The sequence below is a fragment of the Eurosta solidaginis genome, chromosome 4 (assembly GCF_040869045.1).
Source record: "Eurosta solidaginis isolate ZX-2024a chromosome 4, ASM4086904v1, whole genome shotgun sequence".
Taxonomy (NCBI): Eukaryota; Metazoa; Arthropoda; class Insecta; order Diptera; family Tephritidae; genus Eurosta; species Eurosta solidaginis.
Genome location: NC_090322.1, coordinates 65,017,672 through 65,041,117, shown reverse-complemented (window position 1 = coordinate 65,041,117; position 23,446 = coordinate 65,017,672).

Genomic DNA, 23,446 nt, shown 5'->3' with positions numbered 1-23,446 from the left:
CATAATAAACCTTCTAGACCATACCGCCATATTATGCAGGCAATGAGTTTTGAATTCGAAATCAAACAAAGATATGTAGCTGCCTTCAAAATTTTTGTGATTGTGTAGTATAATAACTAATCATCATAATAAGGTCTTCACGAGTAAAGAACACGCATTCCTAAAAAACAAATAGTGTTGGACATTTACAAGACCGTCGACCGAATATATTGACACAGCTGCCAGCTCATTATGCATAAGTACACTATGTGCCAACTGATCAATGGGAATCTGATGTAAGCGTAAATATCTGTTTTTATTAGTATAACGTGATTATTATACTTGTATTTACAGTTGAAAGAGAATATATGCCGGTTCATTAATACGTACGTAGAAAATCAAATTGGAAAAGCGGCCGAAGTATTAGTCACTATGTACAAGATAAAATTTCAGATGGTGATGTTATACTAACAATTGACTGGTGAGTCCAAACATATATCGCATATGCATATCGTTGGTGAAAGTAAAAAAGTTGCATATTATATTTAATACCGAGATAGCAACATAATCACTTAACCTATTTTGTGACTAAGAATTAAATAATGTCACGATTAGTTTTTTAGTCAAGATCGTTTCCTCGACTATTCGACTGTAGAACAATTAAAACTTTATTAACAATTAACTTAATTGTCCAAGTCAAGGAAAATGTGGGTATGATGTTCGATCAGGATCTTCATTTTTGAGAGCATACAACCGCAATTGTACCGAAAATCCAGAGCGGTGCAAAACAGAACGAGCACGTCCTCAGTGATATCCACAAACAGGCGTCGAACCTCTATGCTGGAATTGCCCGGCGAATCCAGTTCTTAAAGAAAATACCAAGAACTCCCAGAAGAGGAACGCACTCTCCCTAGGGAAACGCGAGGCACTCTAGCTCAACTTCGATCTGGATACTGTAACAGATTAAACTCTTACCTATTCAGAATCAACCCCGTCATACAATATGTATGTCCCGCTTGCAATGTGGCCCCACATGACACTAACCATCTTTTCAACTGTATTGTTGAACAAACGCCTCTAACACCTCTCATTATGGTCCACCCCTGTTGAAACAGCAGTTTCCTTGAACTCCCGTTAGAGGACATTGATGACAATTTGAGATTGGTCGCACCTATTGGATAGGGCGAAGAACTTTACAACAACAACAACAACCACTCGTCTATTAAGCCCTCATCTCCTTCACAGCATCTCATCCAAACCTACTTCCTTGGTGTACCCTAGAAGTTCTCTTGGCTTGAGTGATTGAATGTGGAAATGATCTGGCCATGGTGGTCCCTTAGCCCTACATCTTGAGATTGCGTCGCATTCCAGGAGGATATGGATCACAAAATCAGCATGTACTATTCGATAGTGTGCCCAGTTTCTGCATACGTTCAGTTCTAAAATGTCTTGTAAAATAACTGCTAGGATTCTTTGGTTTTCCTTCGAGAGGCCTATTATTTCCCTGTAACGAATTGTGCTATAACCTCCTAGCAGTATTGCGCCAGTGTTCTTTTCTCCTTCCATCTCTTCTACTAATAAATGCACATGTGAGCCAACAGGTAGGAACGGCCCGGAATCGATGGGTCGTGCAATTGCTGCCTCTCTGTCCGGGTTGCCCGCCTGCTCATTACCCTCTGTTCCCCTATGGCCTGGGACCAAGGCCAACGGTACTACGTTGTGTGCTCCTAATTGATTCAGCTTTTCTATGCACACAAGGACCAGTGCTGAATTTATTTCGAACGCCCCAATTGCTTTTAGTGGGGCCTGACTGTCTGACTGAGTTTGACAATTGTTTTATTGGAGTATCCGCGCTGAAGGTTCAGCTCAGCGCACAGACTTATGGATCTCCGCTTGAAAAATGTAACTTAAGCGCATTGTTGTTGTTGTTGTAGCAATGTTTCGCCCCACCTAATAGCTGCGACCGATCACAAATTGTCATCAATATCCTCTAACGGGAGTCCAAGGAAACTTGCTGTTTCGACAGGGGTGGACCATAATGAAAGGGGTGTTAGAGGCGTTGGTTCCACATTACAATTAAAGAGATGGTTGGTGTCATGTGGGGACACATTGCAAGCTGGGTATACATTTTGTATCTCGGGGTTGATTCTGGATATGTAAGAGTTTAACCTGTTACAGTATCCAGAACGAAGTTGAGCCAGAGTGACTCGCGTTTCCCTGGGGAGTATGCGTTCCTCTTCCGCAAGTTTTGGGTACTGTTCCCTGAGTACTGGATTCACCGGGCAATTCCCGGCATAAAGGTCCGACGCCTGTTTGTGGAGTTCACCAAGGACCTGCTTGTGTTTTTTTGCTTCATATAGCTGAGTTTTCAGATGCCGTATTTCCTCAAAATGCATACGAATATGACTCCTTAAGTCCCTAGGCGTTGTTGGCTCATCAATCAGATGTCTGTTGGGATGCCCAGGTTTCCGGGTATTTAACAGGAACTGTTTGGTTAGCATCTCATTTCTCTCCCTGAAGGGGAGTATTCTCGCCTCATTATGTAGATGGTGTTCTGGGGACATAAGAAGACAGCCCGTGGCAGTTCTGAGCGCAGTATTTTGGCAGTCGTGTAGCTTCTTCCAGTGGGTAGTTTTTAGGCTTGGCCATAAGGGGACGCGTAGCACGCAAACGGCTGGCCAATTGCTTTGTATGTCGCAATGAGCGTTTCAAATGTAATAGTTACAACTCGCTGATTTCAGTAATCGTGGCACTAGATGCGGGCGTAGTCGTGGGAGTAACTAACTACATGGAGATTACCCTAATCAACGACTTTTAATATCGGAAGGTAGACCAGCACCACAACAAAAGTCCCGAACAACAACAACAATTGGATCCCCTTTAGCCAATATTTTTTAGATGGTTAGCAAGTTTGATGGCTTTTTCAATCTCTTACATACATACATTTGCTCAAATTACACGAAAACTGCGACAACTATCCATCCGACTTTTTAGTACCACATATAAGGCCCTAACAAGTATACAATGGGAAAGGGTCAAGACCAAAGGCTCAACATCACCGGTATTATACCTACAAAACTCATATTGTTCTGCAAACTGATGTTGAATGACACCACCAGCGCAGGGAAAATTGAGCAGCATCACTCTGAGCTTCGAAAAAAGGTTTCAAAAAGGGCACGACTATAAATAGATGTCAATGTATCATTATACACATATGTAAAGCTTACTAGAGTAATAAGGAAATAATTTAAATTGTAAAAAAACATTGTAAATATGAATTATTAATAATTAAATATTATTTAAACAAAAAGGACACGTTTCATTCATCCAAAAAGCTATTTGACAGAAGGTAACCGGTACGGGTAACCGATAGGCCAGTTACCCGTGTTGTTGTTGTTGCATATGTTTTGGTTAGCGATAACGAAAACATACCTAATGAAGTAACTTAAAAATGTAAATAACATCGAGCGAGAAGGAATGTCGAAAACACAATAGGTAAGAGCGAGAAAGCGAGTCACACGTACACTATTTTGAGCGAGCGCAATGTAAAAGTCATTAAGTCGATAATTGGTAACCAAGTTATTGGTGACGATTCATCTACGCGGCATGGTATTGCCATAGCGAACATTTTTTTTTACACCAATATGGGTGTTTTAGTGGAACATGATCCTTTCCAATTTTTTTCAAGGTTTGTAATTACTGATTTCACTAATACTTTATTGAAAAATATTGCAAAACAAGTAAGGAAGATTAAGTTCGGGTATAACCGAACTTTACATACTCAGTTGAGAGCTATGGTGACAGCATAAGGGAAAATAACCATGTAGGAAAATGAACCGAGGGAAACCCTGGAATGTGTTTGTATGACATGCGTATCAAATGAAAGGCATAAAAGAGTATTTTATGAGGGAGTGGGCCATAGTTCTATAGGTGGACGCCATTTAGGGATATCGCCATAAAGTTGGATCAGGGTTGACTCTAGAATGCGTTTGTACGATATGGGTATCAAATGAAAGGTGTTAATGAGCATTTTAAAAGGGAGTAATCCTTAGTTCCATAGGTGGACGCCGTTTCGAGATATCGCCATAAAGGTGGACCAGGGTTGACCCTAGAATTTGTTTGTACAATATGGGCATCAAACGAATGGTATTAATGAGTATTTTAAAAGGGAGTGGGCCTTAGTTCTATAGGTGGATGCCGTTTCGAAATATCGCCATAAAAGTGGACCAGGGGTGACTCTAGAATGTGTTTGTACGATATGGGTATCAAATTAAAGGTATTAATGATGGTTTTAAAAGGGAGTGGGCCTTAGTTCTATAGGTGGATGCCGTTTCGAAATATCGCCATAAAGGTGGACCAGGGGTGACTCTAGAATGCGTTTGTACGATATGGGTATCAAATGAAAGGTGTTAATGAGTATTTTAAAAGGGAGTAATCCTTAGTTCCATAGGTGACTCTAGAATTCGTTTGTGCAATATGGGTATCAAACGAAAGGAGTTAATGAGTATTTTAAAAGGGAGTGGGCCTTAGTTCTATAGGTGGACGCCTTTTCGAGGTATCGCAATAAAGGTGGACCAGGCGTGACTCTAGACTTTGTTTGTGCGATATGGGTATCAAATGAAAGGTGTTAATGAGTATTTTTAAAAGGGAGTGGGCCTTCGTTCTCTAGGCGTTCGCCTTTTCGAGATATCGCCATAAAGGTGGACCAGGGGTGACTCTAGAATGAGTTTGTACGATATGGGTATCAAATTAAAGGCATTAATGAGAGTTTTAAAAGGGAGTGGTGGTAGTTGTATATGTGAAGGCGTTTTCCAGATATCGACCAAAATATGGACCAGGGTGACCCAGATCGTTATCTGTTGGATACCGCTAATTTATTTATATATGTAATACCTGCCAAGATTTTAAGGGTTTTTTATTTCGCCCTGCAGAACTTTTTCATTTTCTTCTACATAATATGGTAGGTGTCACAACCATTTTATAAAGTTTTTTCTAAAGTTATATTTCGCGTCAATAAAACAATACAATTACCTTACCATATTTCATCCCTTTTTTCGTATTTGGTATAGAATTATGGCATTTTTTTTATTTTTCGTAATTTTCGGTATCGAAAAAGTGGGCGTGGTCATAGTCGGATTTCGGTCATTTTTCATACCAAGATAAAGTGAGTTCAAGTAAGCACGTGAAATAAGTTCATTAAAGATATGTCGATTTTTGCTCAAGTTATCGTGTTAACGGCCATGCGGAAGGACAGACGGACGACTGTGTATAAAAACTGGGCGTGGTATCAACCGATTCCGCCCATTTTCACAGAAAACAATAAACGTCATAAAATCTATGCCCCTACCAAATTTCAAAAGGATTGGCTAATTTTTGTTCGACTTATGGCGTTAAAAGTATCCTAGACAAATTAAATGAAAAAGGGCGGAGCCACGCCCATTTTGAAATTTTCGTTTATTTTTGTATTTTGTTACACCACATCATTACTGGAGTTGAATGTTGACAAAATTTACTTATATACTGTAAAGATATTAAATTTTTTGTTAAAATTTTACTTCAAAAAAATTTTTTTTTTAAGTGGGCGTGGTCCTACTCCGATTTTTCTAATTTTTATTAAGCGTATATATAGTAATAGGAGTAACGTTCCTGCCGAATTTCATCATGATATCTTCAACGACTGCCAAATTACAGCTTGCAAAATTTTAAATTACCTTCTTTTAAAAGTGGGCGGTGCCACGCCCATTGTCCAAAATTTTACTAATTTTCTATTCTGCGTCATAAGTTCAACTCACCTACCAAGTTTGGTCGCTTTATCTGTCTTTTGTAATGAATTATCGCACTTTTTCGGTTTTTCGAAATTTTCGATATCGAAAAAGTGGGCGTGGTTATAGTCCGATATCGTTCATTTTAAATAGCGATCTGAAATGAGTGCTCAGGAACCTACATACCAAATTTCATCAAGATACCTCAAAATTTACTCAAGTTATCGTGTTAACGGACGGACGGACGGACATGGCTCAATCAAATTTTAGTTCGATCCTGATTATTTTGATATATGGAAGTCTATATCTATCTCGATTCCTTTATATATGTACAACCAACCGTTATCCAATCAAACTTAATATACTCTGTGAGCTCTGCTCAAATGAGTATAATAAGTACAAAACTCGAAAGGTTTTAATTTTTTCGCAACAAACATTTTTTCAACTACAATATTTTTACCGAAATCCACAAATTTAGTTGGAAAATGCGAAACTTTCTTGGGTGGCAGGAAACTTTGTGACAAATTAAATCACAAAAATAAAAACCAAATTATAAATTTTCGATCAGATTCGAATATACAAATTTTTATACTCAGTTGAGCAGAGCTCACAGAGTATATTAAGTTTGATTGGATAACGGTTGGTTGTACAATTATAAAGGAATCGAGATAGATATAGACTTCCATATATCAAAATAATCAGGATCGAAAAAAAATTTGATTGAGCCATGTCCGTCCGTCCGTCCGTCCGTTAACACGATAACTTGAGTAAATTTTGAGGTATCTTGATGAAATTTGGTATGTAGGTTCCTGGGCACTCATCTCAGATCGCTATTTAAAATGAACGATATCGGACAATAACAACGCCTACTTTTTCGATATCGAAAATTTCGAAAAATCGAAAAAGTGCGATAATTCATTACCAAATACGGATTAAGCGATGAAACTTGGTAGGTGAGTTGAACTTATGACGCAGAATAGAAAACTAGTAAAATGTTGGACAATGGGCGTGGCACCGCCCACTTTTAAAAGAAGGTAAATTAGAAGTTTTGCAAGCTGTAATTTGGCAGTCGTTGAAGATATCATGATGAAATTTGGCAGGAACGTTACTCTTATTACTATATGTACGCTTAATAAAAATTAGCAAAATCGGAGAAGGACCACGCCCACTTTTAAAAAAAAATTTTTTTAAAAGTAAAATTTTAACAAAAAATTTTATATCTTTACAGTATATAAGTAAATTATGTCAAGATTCAACTCCAGTAATGATATGGTGCAACAAAATACAAAAATAAAAGAAAATTTAAAAATGGGCGTGGCTCCGCCCTTTTTCATTTAATTTGTCTAGGATACTTTTAACGCCATAAGTCGAACAAAAATTAACCAATCCTTTTTAAATTTTGTAGGGGCATAGATTTTATGTCGTTAACTGTTTTCTGTGAAAATGGGCGAAATCGGTTGATGCCACGCCCAGTTTTTATACACAGTCGTCCGTCTGTCCTTCCGCATGGCCGTTAACACGATAACTTGAGCAAAAATCGATATATCTTTACTAAACTCAGTTCACGTACTTATCTGAACTCACTTTATCTTGGTATGAAAAATGAACGAAATCCGACTATGACCACGCCCACTTTTTCCATATCGAAAATTACGAAAAATGAAAAAAAATGCCATAATTCTATACCAAATACGAAAAAAGGGATGAAACATGGTAAGGTAATTGGATTGTTTTATTGACGCGAAATATAACTTTAGAAAAAACTTTATAAAATGGTTGTGACACCTACCATATTAAGTAGAAGAAAATGAAAAAGTTCTGCAGGGCGAAATAAAAAACCCTTAAAATCTTGGCAGGTACTACATATATAAATAAATTAGCGGTATCCAACAGATGATGTTCTGGGTCATCCTGGTCCACATTTTGGTCGATATCTGGAAAACGCCTTCACATATACAACTACCACCACTCCCTTTTAAAACTCTCATTAATACCTTTAATTTGATACCCGTATCGTACAAACTCATTCTAGAGTCACCCCTGGTCCACCTTTATGGCGATATCTCGAAAAGGCGTCCACCTATAGACCTAAGCCCCACGCCCTTTTAAAATACTCATTAACACCTTTCATTTGATACCCATATCATACAAACATATTCTAAAGTCACCCCTGGTCCACCTTTATTGCGATACCTCGAAAAGGTGTCCACCTATAGAACTAAGGCCCACTCCCTTTTAAAATACTCATTAACTCCTTTTGTTTGATACCCATATTGCACAAACGAATTCTAGAGACACCCCTGGCCCACCTTTATGGCGATATCCCGAAACGGCGTCCACCTATGGAAATAAGGATTAATTCCTTTTAAAAAACTCATTAACACCTTTCTTTTGATACCCATATTGTACAAACAAATTCTAGGGTCACCCCTGCTCCACCTTTATGGCGATATCTCGAAACGGCGTCCACCTATGGAACTAAGGATTACTCCCTTTTAAAATACTCATTAGCACCTTTTGTTTTGATACACATATTGTACAAACAAATTCTAGGGTCACCCCTGGTCCACCTTTATGACGATATCACGAAAATGCGACCACCTATACATCAACCACCACTCCCTTTTAAAACCCTCATTAATACCTTTAATTTGATACCCATATCGTACAAACACATTCTAGAGTCACCCCTCGTCCACCTTTGTGGCGATATTTCGAAACGGCGTCCACCTATAGAACTAAGGCCCACTCCCTTTTACAATACTCATTAACACCTTTCGTTTGATGCCCGCATTGTACAAACAAATTCTAGGGTCACCCCTGGCCACCTTTATGGCGATATCTCGAAACGGCATCCACCTATGGAACTAAGGATTACTCCCTTTTAAAATACTCATTAACACCTTTCATTTGATACCCATATCGTACAAATGCATTCTAGAGTCACCCCTGGTCCACCTTTATGGCGATATTTCGAAAAGGCAACCACCTATACAACAACCACCGCTCCCTTTTAAAACCCTCATTAATACCTTTAATTTGATACCCATATCGTACAAACACATTCTAGAGTCACCCCTGGTCCACTTTTATGGCAATATTTCGAAAAGGCATCCACCTATAGAACTAGGGCCCACTCCCTTTTAAGATACTCATTAACACCATTCGTTTGATGCCCATATTGTACGAACAAATTCTAGGGTCACCCCTGGCCCACCTTTATGGCGATATCTCGAAACGGCGTCCAGCTATGGAACTAAGGATTACTCCCTTTTAAAATACTCATTAACATCTTTCATTTGATACCCATATCGTACAAACGCATTCTAGAGTCAACCCTGATCCACCTTTATGGCTATATCCCTAAATGGCGTCCACCTGTAGAACTATGGCCCACTCCCTCATAAAATACTCTTTAATGCCTTTCATTTGATACGCATGTCATACAAACACATTCCAGGGTTTCCCTCGGTTCATTTTCCTACATGGTTATTTTCCCTTATGTTGTCACCATAGCTCTCAACTGAGTATGTAATGTTCGGTTACACCCGAACTTAACCTTCCTTACTTGTTATTATTGTATTCAGTAGAAATTATGAATTAATCACTTGCAGGTGTAATTTATTCATTTTCTACGTATCCAATGCAGAAACACGAAATTTAATACAAAGAACAGATAGGATGTACTCAGGGAGCATTTAGAAAGTGATCAATAACCCATTGATAAACAATTGTGCCCTCACGCGGTCATTTTTGCATCCCTGCCCGAACTTTGGAAAACCCATAAACAGGTCCATGCACATGGTCAATCTGCTATAAGCGCCCGTCAGAGGGTCAATACGAATATAAAGAATTTCGTATACATATGCCTATGCCATTCAGCGTTCGCCACCTAACCAAAATTATTTTTTTTAAATAAAACCAAAAATTAAAATTCAAATATAATTTAACAAAATAAATCCAATCTGGCACGGATACGCGTCCTCTTCGTCTGGATATAACATTTAACCTCATAAAGTTAAAATCTGGAACAGACACTTGGCCTCTTTGTCCAGATGGAAAATTAATTTACATTAATCGAAATCTGGAACGGAGACGTCCAGACTACGAAAAATCTCGGAACACAAAAGAGATAAATACGAACAAATACAGTCCAAATATGTATACTGTATAATGTGCGTTGAATTATAACCCGTTCTTGTTTTCAGTTTTAATATGTTGCTTCGTTTTCCTACAGCGGCTACAATATGCAATCAAGTCCGGATATGATCAACCAACAAATTTTCACTCAATAATACAAACATATTGTATCTAGTTTTAAGTAATACGTGCGCGTGACAGTTTCGGCATGACCTTCCTTCATTTTAAGATGTTGCTTACCGCAAGGGGGCCGGCATGTTTAGGTCAGGACCTAAATATTTTTATACTGCAAACACGGCCACTCTAATACATAACTTATTTAGTGCAAATACATTCATACATCCTTTCATGTACTGCACACCCACATGCATACACATTCAAGTATGTTCACGTATATTCAACGCTAACACGGGTAACTGAGTTTTCCATCGGATAACAAATATCCCTTGGAAAACCCCCGCATGATCTCCGGTTCGACAACACGGAGATCACTTTCCATTTTGCTGTTCAATTTCAACCACGAAGGCAGACGGTCAACTGCTGCTGTCACGCCACATACCAAAGGTAAATTATTGCACTAACTTAACAAATAATAAATCAATTATTATACCATACTAATATCGAAATTATTTGTGTTTTCCTTTTCTTCCAATTACATATATTGGACCTCCGCGCACCGAGCGTTCTGCGAGGCCAACAAGCATAGTTCAGCAAATTAAACCGCAGGGGCTAGGACAGCTAGGCCATGTTATGCGAATAAAAGATGATGCTCCGGTTAAGAAAGTATTTTTATTGCAACCCGCCTATACATAGGATAAGAGAAAGGACCAAGTGGAAAACGATTTTAATTTCCTACTTACTTAATTGGCGCTTAACCGTTTAAACGGTTATGGCCGTCCAACAAGGGGCGCCAGGTGTGATCAATTGGCACCAGTCAGTCCAACGAATAAGCGACTGGAGCGCCTAATAACCTTTTAAACCGTTAAGCGCCAATTTAGTAAGTCATTGTAATTCAAAAACAATTTTTTCTTGCAATTATATATTTATTGCTAAGTTGATGTTTTCAACTCACTACAAACTAAACAAAAACGCTTGTTCACCAAAAAAATTCCGAGTACATGTATCTTAGAAAATCTGGAAAGTTTATTTTTGTATCGTTGGGTTAGTACTGATAGATCCCGAAACATAAATAGTGCTCCTGGTTACTGACTTTACGATTTTAGAACTTTTCAAGTTATAAAGCCGGTATAAGGAGTTCGGTGTTTGTACTTTGAACAAGGTTCGACCTCTTGTCCACTAGCTATTTATTTCTCTGCTCGGTAAGTTTGTCTGCTGAATAGTAACTTACAATTGTTGTGTGAGTGTAATACATTTTACTATTGTTTAAATGTTTTATGTGTATATCCATAATGGCCGTCAAAGTGAATTTACTGCTCATTTCTGTAGCAGCGTGCGCTCGTAGGTCTTTGCGGTAATCTAGTTTTCATTGCTATTGCACTTTTTCCACTTACCTTTCACAACAGCGTGTAATATAAGCAACGTTTTGCAATGAAAATAAAGATCAAGCAATGTTAAATACTTTACTCAATACCAAATGCACATAAAAAGGGAAAAGATGATCATGACTTCTTACATTGAGATATATTTTTTAATGCAGGCCATATGAGCTAAGGCTCTGCTTAAGTTAAGCTGGTGGTTGGCATTGAATCTTTTATATTACTCTAATAAAAAGTGTTTCTTATATTTTAAATTTCCTTCACATCAACAATGCAAAAAAGTTTCACGGGTTTTATTCGAAGGAATATATTTGCTGTGGTTGCCCGTAATTCTAGGTGTACAGTGTAAGGAGGAGGATTTAGTTCAACTTTTCCAATAACTTGATGTAAACCTCCGCGGTAATTTGGGCTGAGCTGCTCTTCCAAGCATCGTGTTTCGTTTTAATCTTTCCCACAAATTAGAGGGACGGAACCTACATCTTTTATGCCAACTACGAACGGCATCTGGAAGCAAATTAATTTTCACAAAGAAGCTTTACATGATTCGGAGTGTTTGACAAAGGGGCAATTCCTATTCGGCCTTTTTGAAAAAACCTTTTTCTTAAGATTTTATTGTGTATTTTCCTGGACCTTGAACCCAGGACCTTCGTAGTGATCTTCGAAAGCCTTCTGGAACTCAATCAAGCCTTTTAAACATTTATACTCAACGAAAAGTTAAAGTTTGAAATGGACGTGTAAAAGTCAAGTGGCATTTTGTTTTAGAAAAGGGCGTCCTATGCCCACTATGAAACAATTATTTATGCATTTTTTTAATCGTTTTGGGACTCAATCTCACCAAAACGCGTGAACGTACTTGGATGAAATTAGACACAGAGATACAAAATAGGGTTAAGGGATCTGGAACAGTATCAAATCTTCATGACCTTTGATCATCCAGGCATCCAAACATCCCAACTATCGCTTTTATAATATATATTGTAACGAATTTAGTGTAATTCCGCTTATTTGCAACCTTCTACTAACGTTGGAATCACTAAACTGTTGAATAAATAACTCCACTATTCAATAATGCAAAATGGCCTTTATTAAAGTACTTCACAATAACACTTCTACTGCTCAACAGATAGCGTGCTTAAGTCAAACTGATCGCCGTACCTCAGCTGCTGCTGCTTTTATACTTTTTGGTTTCCTCGTTGACATATTTCTAGGCGTTTCTATTTCTAGAATTTGCTACCAGCTATAACATAACTACAGATGCATGTTATAGCATCTCATATGCGCGTGTATGTGTGAGTGATACTTCCACAGATAATTGCCTACTTTTGGGAGCATCTCAGATAAGATATATGTATGCATGTGTTTGTGCGTCTCTCTCCGCTGCGTGTAGGTACATATGTGTAGACATTATGATTGATTTGTTTACGTAGATACAAGTGACTGCCTGCTTTATTGTTGTTGTGGCTTCATTTACTTAGCACCAGACTAGTGATGTGAGTCTCACTTAGTGTCACTAATATTTGTCACAGTATAATTATAGATTTTGGTCTAAATGAATATGGAAAAAAGTCAGTTTTCTAGTTACTTTATACAGTACACATACTTTCGAAATCATTCGAACTGTTTGCGGATTACTTCGTGGATTCTCATTGGTAAACATTATAACTTGTTTGAAGTTATGGAGGGGTGATGTAAAAATTAAACGTCCGAGGCGAAGTTCCGAACTAAAGGGCCTAAACGAACTATTTCATTTTCTAACTCGTAATGAATGAAAAAAGGTACTACCAAACAAATTAAAACAAATAAATTTTGGATTAGCAGCTAATTGTGGTAATTTTTTAACAAATTTTTCAAATCACAACAGACGTAATAGTTACTTCAACATAAAGACGCGATTTTCCAATAAGCGGCAAGACCGTCCTGTGCAAAATCGGCTTTCATGAAGTAAACAATTTCAACAAATTCAGTTATTTCCTTGAAGAGCTTTTCTGTTCTACTTAAAAACAAATCTCACGTACATACAAACGTTCTTGCGGAATTACTTTAATTTCCTCTATTCATTTTCTTCGTAAGTATTTTCTACTCTTTTGGAGCTTTCTCTTCAATGGCTTTTTTCTTTCTTTTTTTTATTCAAAAAAGTACTCGAATTTACTTAAGCACGTTTTTACCGTTTGCTCCATTTATATTTGCCTTCACTTTCCAGTCATTTCGAGCGTTAAATATCAAACGTCTATTTCAGTCATACCCTTTGCAAATTCTGAGAGAATTTCTCAAGCGGCAAATTTGCTTTTGTTAGTGCATAAAAGCATAATTCATTACAACTGGATTTCCTGATATGCAGACATTTAGTACTTTTTAAACCCAGCAGTACTTGTACAAAGGGTATTATAACTTTGATTGTATAACGGTTGGTGGTACAGGTATAAAGGAATCGAGATAGATATAGAAATATATCAAAATCATCAGTATCGAAAAAAAATTTGATTGAGCCATGTCCGTCCGTCCGTCCGTTTGTCCTTGAACACGATAACTTGATTAAATATTAGATATCTTCACCAAATTTGGTACGCGAGCTTATCTGCACATAGAATAGATTGGTATGGAAAATGAGCGAAATCGGATTATATATATAACATTTTGGAAAACACAAAAAACCTGAATATTTAGTAAATAATACACCTAGAATGTTGAAATTTGACTCTTGATAAAAATTTGAAAAATTTTATAAAATGGGTATGACACCGCCTACTTGTTATAAAATCATTTTACAAATATTATTAATCTTAAATCAAAAATCGTTAAACCTATCTTAACAAAATTCGGCAGAGAGGTAGCCTTTACTATAAGGAATGCCGTGGAAAAAGAGCCGTGGATGAATAAAATAAGTTATATCTTTGCAAAAAAGAGCTTTATGTCAATGGTATTTTATTTCCCAAGTGGATATACATATAATAATAAATAGGAAATATTTTTGAAGTCTTTAATGAGCTCAAGGCCTATTGAAAAAATAAAACACAATGTTTTTCTATTGTATTTTACATATATTTTATGCCAGAGATCCTAATTAAGAGAAGACAAAACCATCAAATGATAAAATATACAAAACAATCACATATGTACAGGGAATAGCGGAGAAGTTTGAGAGCTGATGGACTAGTAGATTCTGGAAGCGCCTAGAAGATGCGAACAGAGAGTATAAAAGGAAGCAGATGTAGGGGCGCTGGGATTCAGTTGATTTGAGTTGTCAAGCAATTACGACTAAGAAGATATCTAGCGAGCAATAGCAGTATTATTTTGAAAGTCAGTTTCATTTAAGCTATCAGTTTGGTTATTAAGCTATTCGTTGCACAGTTTAAGTGTTATTGTGAAGTATTTTAATAAAGGCTATTTTTCCATTATTCCATATTGGAGTTAGTTATTCAACAGTTTAGTGATTCGAACTTAGCAGAGGATTGCAAATAAGAGGATTTGCAGCAAATTCGTTACAATTGGAGCTCGAATTTATATGACAATGAGAATTACCAAATAGCTTTTATATATCATAATACATTGAGGCAGATTTATAGCAATACGAAGGATAGAATCTTAAAGTACGAGAAATCTGACGTGGTTTAACGAATACCATGCAACGGCGACGGATCCAACGTATGCGAGAAGGTATATGTAGGGACAACTAAATTAAAATTAAAGACAACGATTTCCGCTCATAAATCAAATATTAAACTTAGAAACAGTAATTCTGAAAATAAGACGGCCTTAACAGCCCATTGTAAGGATACAGGACACTGTCCAGATTTTGAAAATGTCGTTATACTGGACAAAGAGAAAAATTACCATAAAAGATATTTTTTGGAAATGTTACATATTACGAACACCCCTAATGACAAGAAAATAAGTTTCAAAAATGATACAGATTTATGTGCTCATGTTTATAGGAATTTGGTTCTCAAACAACAACAGCGCTCATCGAAATCAGCAGCACCCAACAATGTTCCCGCTAATACCTAATAAGCAATGAATATACATACATACGTACATATGTATACAAATATTTCTGTTCCTATTGTCAGTTGTTCCTTACATTGTTGTTAGTACATATTTTTGTTTACAATTGCGGTATTTTAAATTGTTTACTTTTACTTGTTTAAGCTCTCTTATTATTTTGTTTTCGAACATATCATCAGTCGATCCAACATAGTCATATGTGTAAGTTGTGTTTAGTGTTAAATTTATATACCTATATGCAATAAATATTTTGATAACCAATTGTACCTGTTTTTTCTGTTTTCTTCTGTTTTGTGTTTCCTAGTCCTATGATGGTTTTAGAATAAAACCGAAATATCGACGAATATACATATGTAAAATACAATAGAAAAACATTGTGTTTTATTTTTTCAATAGGCCTTGAGCTCATTAAATACTTCAAAAATATTTACGTATAAGGCTAATAAAATTAATCAAAAATAAATAGGAAAAACTTAAAATTTAAAAATGGGCCTGGCAGTGCCCCTTTTATGACTAAAAATTTTTCTATGTTTCGGGAGTCATAACTCGAAGAAAAATTAGTTCAGAATAGAACCGTATGTATATGTATTATTGCGCAGCCTTGTAACACTATTAAGCACACAAAACAAACAACAACAGCATTTCAAGTGTACAGCTGGGTTTGTAATGTTCGGGTTCACCCGAAATTGGACTTCTTTACTTGTTTTATATGATTATATATTCACATAATTGTGTGAGTGTAATACTAGGTTCAAACACACACCAAATTGGCAATTTATACTCTTTGGGCAATTTATTACGCAATTTGTCATATAATAAATTGTAATAATAAATTGCCAATTTAAAAAAAATTGCGTAATAAATTGTTTCAACCTGCAAATGCAACATTGTAAAGTGTGTTTATTGAGTATATTTAAACGTCACTTACGCATGGCTGAACTATATGGTTGGCTCATTTCATCAGCTGATTTTATGTCTTTCATTTCACTGGAGTAGGGACTGTCAAAAGAAGATGGAAAAATCAAAATGAAAACAAAACACTGAACACATTTTCTTACAACACACAAAAATTTCAAAGTTTTATGTTTTCATTCCATTCTATTCACCTAATACCAACACGCACATTTTGACAGTCTCAACAAAGATATGTTGTTACTGTAGAGATGAGCCAACCAGCTATCAAATTGCTATTGTGTAAGCTAAATAGAGTTGTATGAACACCACTCAATTTAAATCGAAATAGCCTCAATTTATTTTTCTGTTTGAACATAGTATAAACAAGTTTTTGTTTATTACCTTAATATCTGCAAACAATTGAGTACAGAACAAATAATTTTACCGCAATTTATTATCTAATCAGTGGAATATACGAACCGTTAATTTCAACAAAAAAGTATATTGCTACAAAAAGCTAAGTACATTCCCCAACATCAGAGTGCCGATATATTGCTGTTTACATGTTTTTGTTTTCGTATTCAATAATCGAATGTACCAAAATTTAAGTTTTTCCTTGTCACACTTATGCTGTTACAATCACACAAATTTTATAGGCTGTCTTTCTTTGATTTCGCATCCAAAACACATTGCGAGCATTTTCTATTAGTAATATAGGAGTATTACATACATGGCAACATGTAACTTATAATTTTTTATTTTTCGGGTTTAAAAAAAATTACAGAAATTTCAATAAGTATGAAAAAAAAGCTGTCAAAATAATTTTTTTCATAAAATATTATTTTTATTCATCCGAAATTATCATATATATTATTTCTAATCGCTGTTTTTATGTACGGGTCCCTTTTAAGCTCTTATTTGGAACCCAAATCTATAAATAAAGTTTTGGTTGTAAAGATGGAGATTCGTGCTCTTAGCGAGCTTCGGGCAATTTTGGTAGTAGTGCTTTTGTTTAGCTTTATTTTATTAAAATAATTTGCTAAAAATAAGCGATAGTGAGCACACAAAGAAATCTATTTGTACTATGGCACTAGTGTGAATATTCGCACTGTATTGCCAGCAGTTGTTACCATACGCTAGATGCCAGAACAAGCTGTAAGTTTTAATTGATTGAACAGCTGATTTCTGTTGATATTTGATAAAAAGTTTTTTAAATTTTTACTTTGTTTCAATAATCAAAAATAATTATTTGGGACTTTTATTTATAAATTATTATGATTAATTTCGTTTCGAATTCTTTGTAATATAACAAGTAAAGAAGGCTAAGTTCGGGTGTAACCGAACATTACATACTCAGCTGAGAGCTTCGAAGACAAAATAAGGGAAAATCACCATGTAGGAAAATTAACCTAGGATAACCCTGGAATGTGTTTGTATGACATGGGTATCAAATGGAAGGTATTAAAGAGTATTTTAAAAGGGAGTGGGCCATAGTTCTATAGATGTACGCCATTTCGGGTTATCGCCATAAAGGTGGTCTAGGGGTGACTCTAGAATGTTTTTGTACGATATGGGTATCAAATGAAAGTTGTTAATGATTATTTAAAAGGGAGTGGGCCTTAGTTCTATAGGTGGACGCCTTTTCGAGATATCGTCATAAAGGTGGACCAGGGGTGACTCTAGAATGCGTTTGTATGATATGGGTATCAAATGAAAGGTGTTAATGATTATTTAAAATGGAGTGGGCCTTAGTTCTGTAGGTGGACGCCTTTAGAGATATCGCCATAAAGCTTGACCAGCGGTGACCCTAGAATGTGTTTGTACGATATGGGAATCAAATGAAAGGTGTTAATGAGTATTTTAAAAGGGAGTGGGCCTTAGTTCTATAGGTGGACGCCTTTTCGAGATATCGCCATAAAGGTAGACCAGGGGTGACTCTAGAATTTGTTTCTACGATATGGGATCAAATGAAAGTTGTTAATGAGTATATTAAAAGGGAGTAGGCCTTAGTTCTATAGGTGGACGCCTTTTCCAGATATGGCCATAAAGGTGGTTCAGGGGTGACTTTAGAATGTGTTTGTACGATATGGTTATCAAATGAAAGGGTTTAGTGAGTATTTTAAAAGGGACTGGGCCTTAGTTGTATAGGTGGACGCCTTTTCGAGATATCGCCATAAAGGCGGACCAGCGGTGACCCTAGAATGTGTTTGTACGATATGGGAATCAAATGAAAGGTGTAAATGAGTATTTTAAAAGGGAGTGGGCCTTAGTTCTATAGGTGGACGCCTTTTCCAGATATCGCCATAAAGGTGGACCAGGGGTGCCTCTAGAATGTGTTTGTACGATATGGGATCAAATGAAAGTTGTTAATGAGTATATTAAAAGGGAGTAGGCCTTAGTTCTATAGGTGGACGCCTTTTCGAGATATCGCCGTAAAGGTGGACCAAGGGTGACTCTAGAATGTGTTTGTACGATATGGGTATCAAATGAAAGATGTTAATGAGTATTTTAAAAGGGAGTGGGCCTTAGTTCTGTTGGTGGGCGCCTTTTCGAGATATCGCCATAAAGCTTGACAAGCGGTGACTATAGAATGTGTTTGTACGATATGGAAATCAAATGAAAGGTGTTAATGAGTATTTTAAAAGGGAGTGGGCCTTAGTTCTATAGGTGGACGCCTTTTCGAGATATCGCCGTTAAGGTAAACCAAGGCTGACTCCAGAATGTGTTTGTACGATATGGGTATCAAATTAAAGATGTTAATGAGTATTTTAAAATGGAGTGGGCTTTAGTTCTGTAGGGTGACTCCTTTTCGAGATATCGCCATAAAGGTGGATCAGGAGTGACTTTAGAATGTGTTTGTACGATGTGGTTATCAAATGAAAGATGTTAATGAGTATTTTAAAAGGGAGTGGGCCTTAGTTCTACAGGTGGACGCCTTTTCGAGATATCGCCGTAAAGGTGGACCAAGGGTGACTCTAGAATGTGTTTGTACGATATGGGTATCAAATTAAAGATGTTAATGAGTATTTTAAAGTAGAGTGGGCCTTAGTTCTGTAGGTGGACGCCTTTTAGAGATATCGCCATAAAGGTGGATCAGGAGTGTCTTTAGAATGTGTTTGTAGGATGTGGTTATCAAATGAAAGGTTTTAATGAGTATTTTAAGTTGTACAGGTGGACGCCTTTTCGAGATATCGCCATAAAGGTGGACCAGGGGTGACTCTAGAATTTGTTTGTACGATATGGGTATCAAATTAAAGGTGCTAATGAGTATTTTAAAAGGGAGTAGGCCTTAGTTCTATAGGTGGACGCCTTTTCGAGATATCGCCGTAAAGGTGGACCAAGGGTAAATCTAATTTCAGAATATAATAATAATAAGAAATATGAGCAGAAATAAGATCTTATACCGAAATCTTATACTGGCGGAATGCATCAGATTCCGCTCAGCATGATTTCGGAATGCAGTGGATTCCAATCTTCCTGTTGGAATGCAACAAGATTCCAATCAGCATGTCATGGGAATCCGGCAGTGCTAAGAGTAGTGTAATGAGGATACGCCATCACAAGGCATAAAAAAGTAACATGACCTGTGTCGTTGGAATGCACCGGATGCCTGACCCATAATGTTATACTGCCGGAATGCATACGATTCCGGTATGTGACTCATGAAAGAGCATGTTTTTTACGTTGTTGGAATGCACCAGATTCCAACCAACACAGTACTGTCTTGTTCCTTCTTAATGATACATGTTGATAAATGTTCCTCCATCTTTAAACGAGAGAGTTCCTGGTTTTTATGGAAGAAATAAAATGCCGGCAAATTAAATTAGCTTGCATCTCTTAAATTAGATAGGCAAGTATTGCATTACGTATAGTGGCAAAAGTACATTCAAGACTGATGCAGCTATACAAGTCATTGTAGTGCGCGCACCAGATAAGAAGAGGATTATTTTTAGCAAAATTTCGTCGACAAAGGGGTAAATAGAAAGGAACGTAGTGTCTGGATACTCTAGGGGGAAGCGCAAAAAATAAGCGGCTGAGAAGGTCCGCAGAATCAATTTCTCCAATAATGAGCTTATGGATGAATAATACCCCCAGTAATATTCTCCGATTTTCCAGAGTGGGTAAGTTAATAAGAAGAAGTCTACTTCTGTATGGAGGAAGGTGGAGACTTGAGTCCAAATAAAGGCCGCGCAATGCAAATATCAAAAATTGCTTTTGAACTGACTCAAGACGCTTTATATGCTTTTGAGAAACAGGGGACCAAACGCATGAGCAATACTCGAGTATTGGACGAACCAGCGATGTGTAAAGAACCTTAGTGAGGTACGGATCATCGAACTGTTTAGCCCTCTTTTAACAAATCCAAGTAAACCCAACGCTTTTTTGGCAATAGATGAAATATAAAATTCAATTTCGGATCAAAAAGGACACCTAGATCATTTGCAATAGATATATGCTCCAAAGGCGTACCATCTATTACATAAGGTTTCAATGCTGGCTTCACTCGGTGAAATGTCATATGCTTACATTTAGAGCAATTTAAAGCTAGTAAATTTGTTGTGTACCAACATTGGAACGAGACCAAGTCGGCCTAAAGAAGATCCAAGGAACTCAAATCGGTAGGACAGAAACTGTAGCAAAGTTTTACATCATCCGCATACATTATAGTATGGGAATATAATATTTTCTGTGGCAAGTCATTAATGAAAAGGGCAAAGAGCAAAGGGCCTAGATGACTTCCCCGGGGTACGCCGGAGGAAACTCCGAACGATTCCGACAGATTGCACTTGAACAAGACAGATAGATTTTCAGCCACGTTAATAGGTGAAACGGAAAGCTCAGTAAATCAAGCTTATGAATATGTAACTCATGGTTGACGGTATCAAATGCTTTGCTGAAGTCCGTGTAGATGACATCCGTTTGCTTGTTCGCTAAAACTGTATTGCTTTTACCGCTAATGATTGTTGCTTTGATTACATTTCGAAGTAGCATGACTGTTGAGCCAATTTTAAAAGTTGATATATGCGCAGGCATTCCTTTTGGTTCTAAGGAGTATAGAAATTCATTTGGATAATTCACAATTTTATCTTCATCTGTATCGATTTCTATTTCGTCACTTCACCAGGAAATTGATTTTGAATCATTGATTTTGTTAACATGATAATTTTTGGAAGCTAAGATAGTTCTTTCGCATAGCCAAAATACAAAAACATTTAAATTTAAAATTCTTAATTCTGAAATATGAAAAACTTTCGTGTTGATCGAAGGAACCTCGAGCCAAAATTTGGCGATGATCGAAGTATAGAAAACACGTTTTCATAGGGAACACACACACAGAATTTGATTTTTATAGAAGATGTAGATAGACTGAAACTAAACAATTTTTTTTAACAGCGGCAGATTACTAAACGTCCAAAAGGCATAACAGCTAAACTCAACAATGCAGTCAAACTTTAGGTGTTAAAATAACTTAAGTTTGTACGGCAGCCATATTTTTTCCCCATTCCACATTTTACTGGAGGTTTTAGGACTTAATGTCACATAGCTCCTTACCAATTTTAATTATCCTACCATTACGACATCCAGATATATGCAGTATAATATATTCCATTTGCATGGGAGGTGCCACACCCCCTTTTTCCCAATTCCATATTTTCTTGGTGGTGTTAAGGATTGACCTCAAATAACTCCTTACTGAATTTCAATGTTCTGGCATGTATACCTTCAAAGTTTTGCAGTACCAAAGATTCCATTTGAATGGGAGGTTCCACGCCCCCTTTTTCCCAATTCCGCCTTTTTTTGGTGGTGATAGGGATTCACCTAATATAACTCCTTACTGAATTTCAATGTTCTGGCATGTATACCTTCAAAGTTATGCATTACTAAGGATTCCATTTGTATGGGAGGTGCCACGCCCCCTTTCTCCGAATTCCGGTGCTAGGGATTGACCTCATATAACTCCTCATTGAATTTCAATGTTCTGGTGTGTATACCTTCAAAGGTATGCAGTACCAAAGATTCCATTTGTAAGGGAGGTGCCACGCCCTTTTATATATCGAAATTATTTTTAGCCTAAAACCTTCCCGTTGATCGAAGGAATCCATAACCAAAATTTGGTGATGATTGATGTGTGGGAAATACGTTTCCATAGCGAACACACACACACATAGAATTTGATCTTTATATATATATATGGCTAAACCGATTTGGGATTTCAAAATCAACTAATCATCATCTCTCCTTCCTGTATCTTTCCTAAAAATTTCATGGCAATCTGTCGAGCTGTTCTCGAGTTATGGGGTGACAATCAAAATATACACTTCTTTTTATATATATAGATTCTCCACGTTTTGGCCTATATCTCGGGACCCTAGTCACCAATAGGTATGAAAACTACCCTGTACTAAAGCACTCATCAACAGCTTTCATTTGATATCCATATTGTATAAACACATTCTAGGGGTGCCCGGGTCAACGTTTTGGCCTATATCTCGAGACTCTAGTCACCAATAGGTATGAAAACTACCCTGTACTAAAGCACTCATCAACAGCTTTCATTTGATATCCATATTGTATAAACACATTCTAGGGGTGCCCGGGTCAACGTTTTGGCCTATATCTCGAGACTCTAGTCACCAATAGGTATGAAAACTACCCTGTACTAAAGCACTCATCAACAGCTTTCATTTGATATCCATATTGTATAAACACATTCTAGGGGTGCCCGGGTCAACGTTTTGGCCTATATCTCGGGACCCTAGTCACCAATAGGCATAAAAACTACCCTGTACTAAAGTATTCATCAACAGCTTTCATTTGATGTCCATATTGTATAAACACATTCTAGGGGTGCGCGGGTCCACGGTTTGGCCTATATCTCGAGACCCTAGTCACCCATGGGTAAGAAAAATGCCCAGTATCAAAGTACTCATAAACAGCTTCCATTCGATACCCATATTGTGCAAACACATCCCATCTTTTCTAGCTTACGAAAGACATTTTTCAGAAGTTTTTAAAATTTTTTCATCCAACTCAGAAAAAGTTATGAATTTTTAAAAAAACACCGTTTTTGTTTTCAAAATGCTATAACTTTTTCAAAAATTTACCGTTTGGGATATTTTTTTTTTTAAATATGTTTTTAAATGTACTCTTCGGAAAAAATGCAAAAAAAAT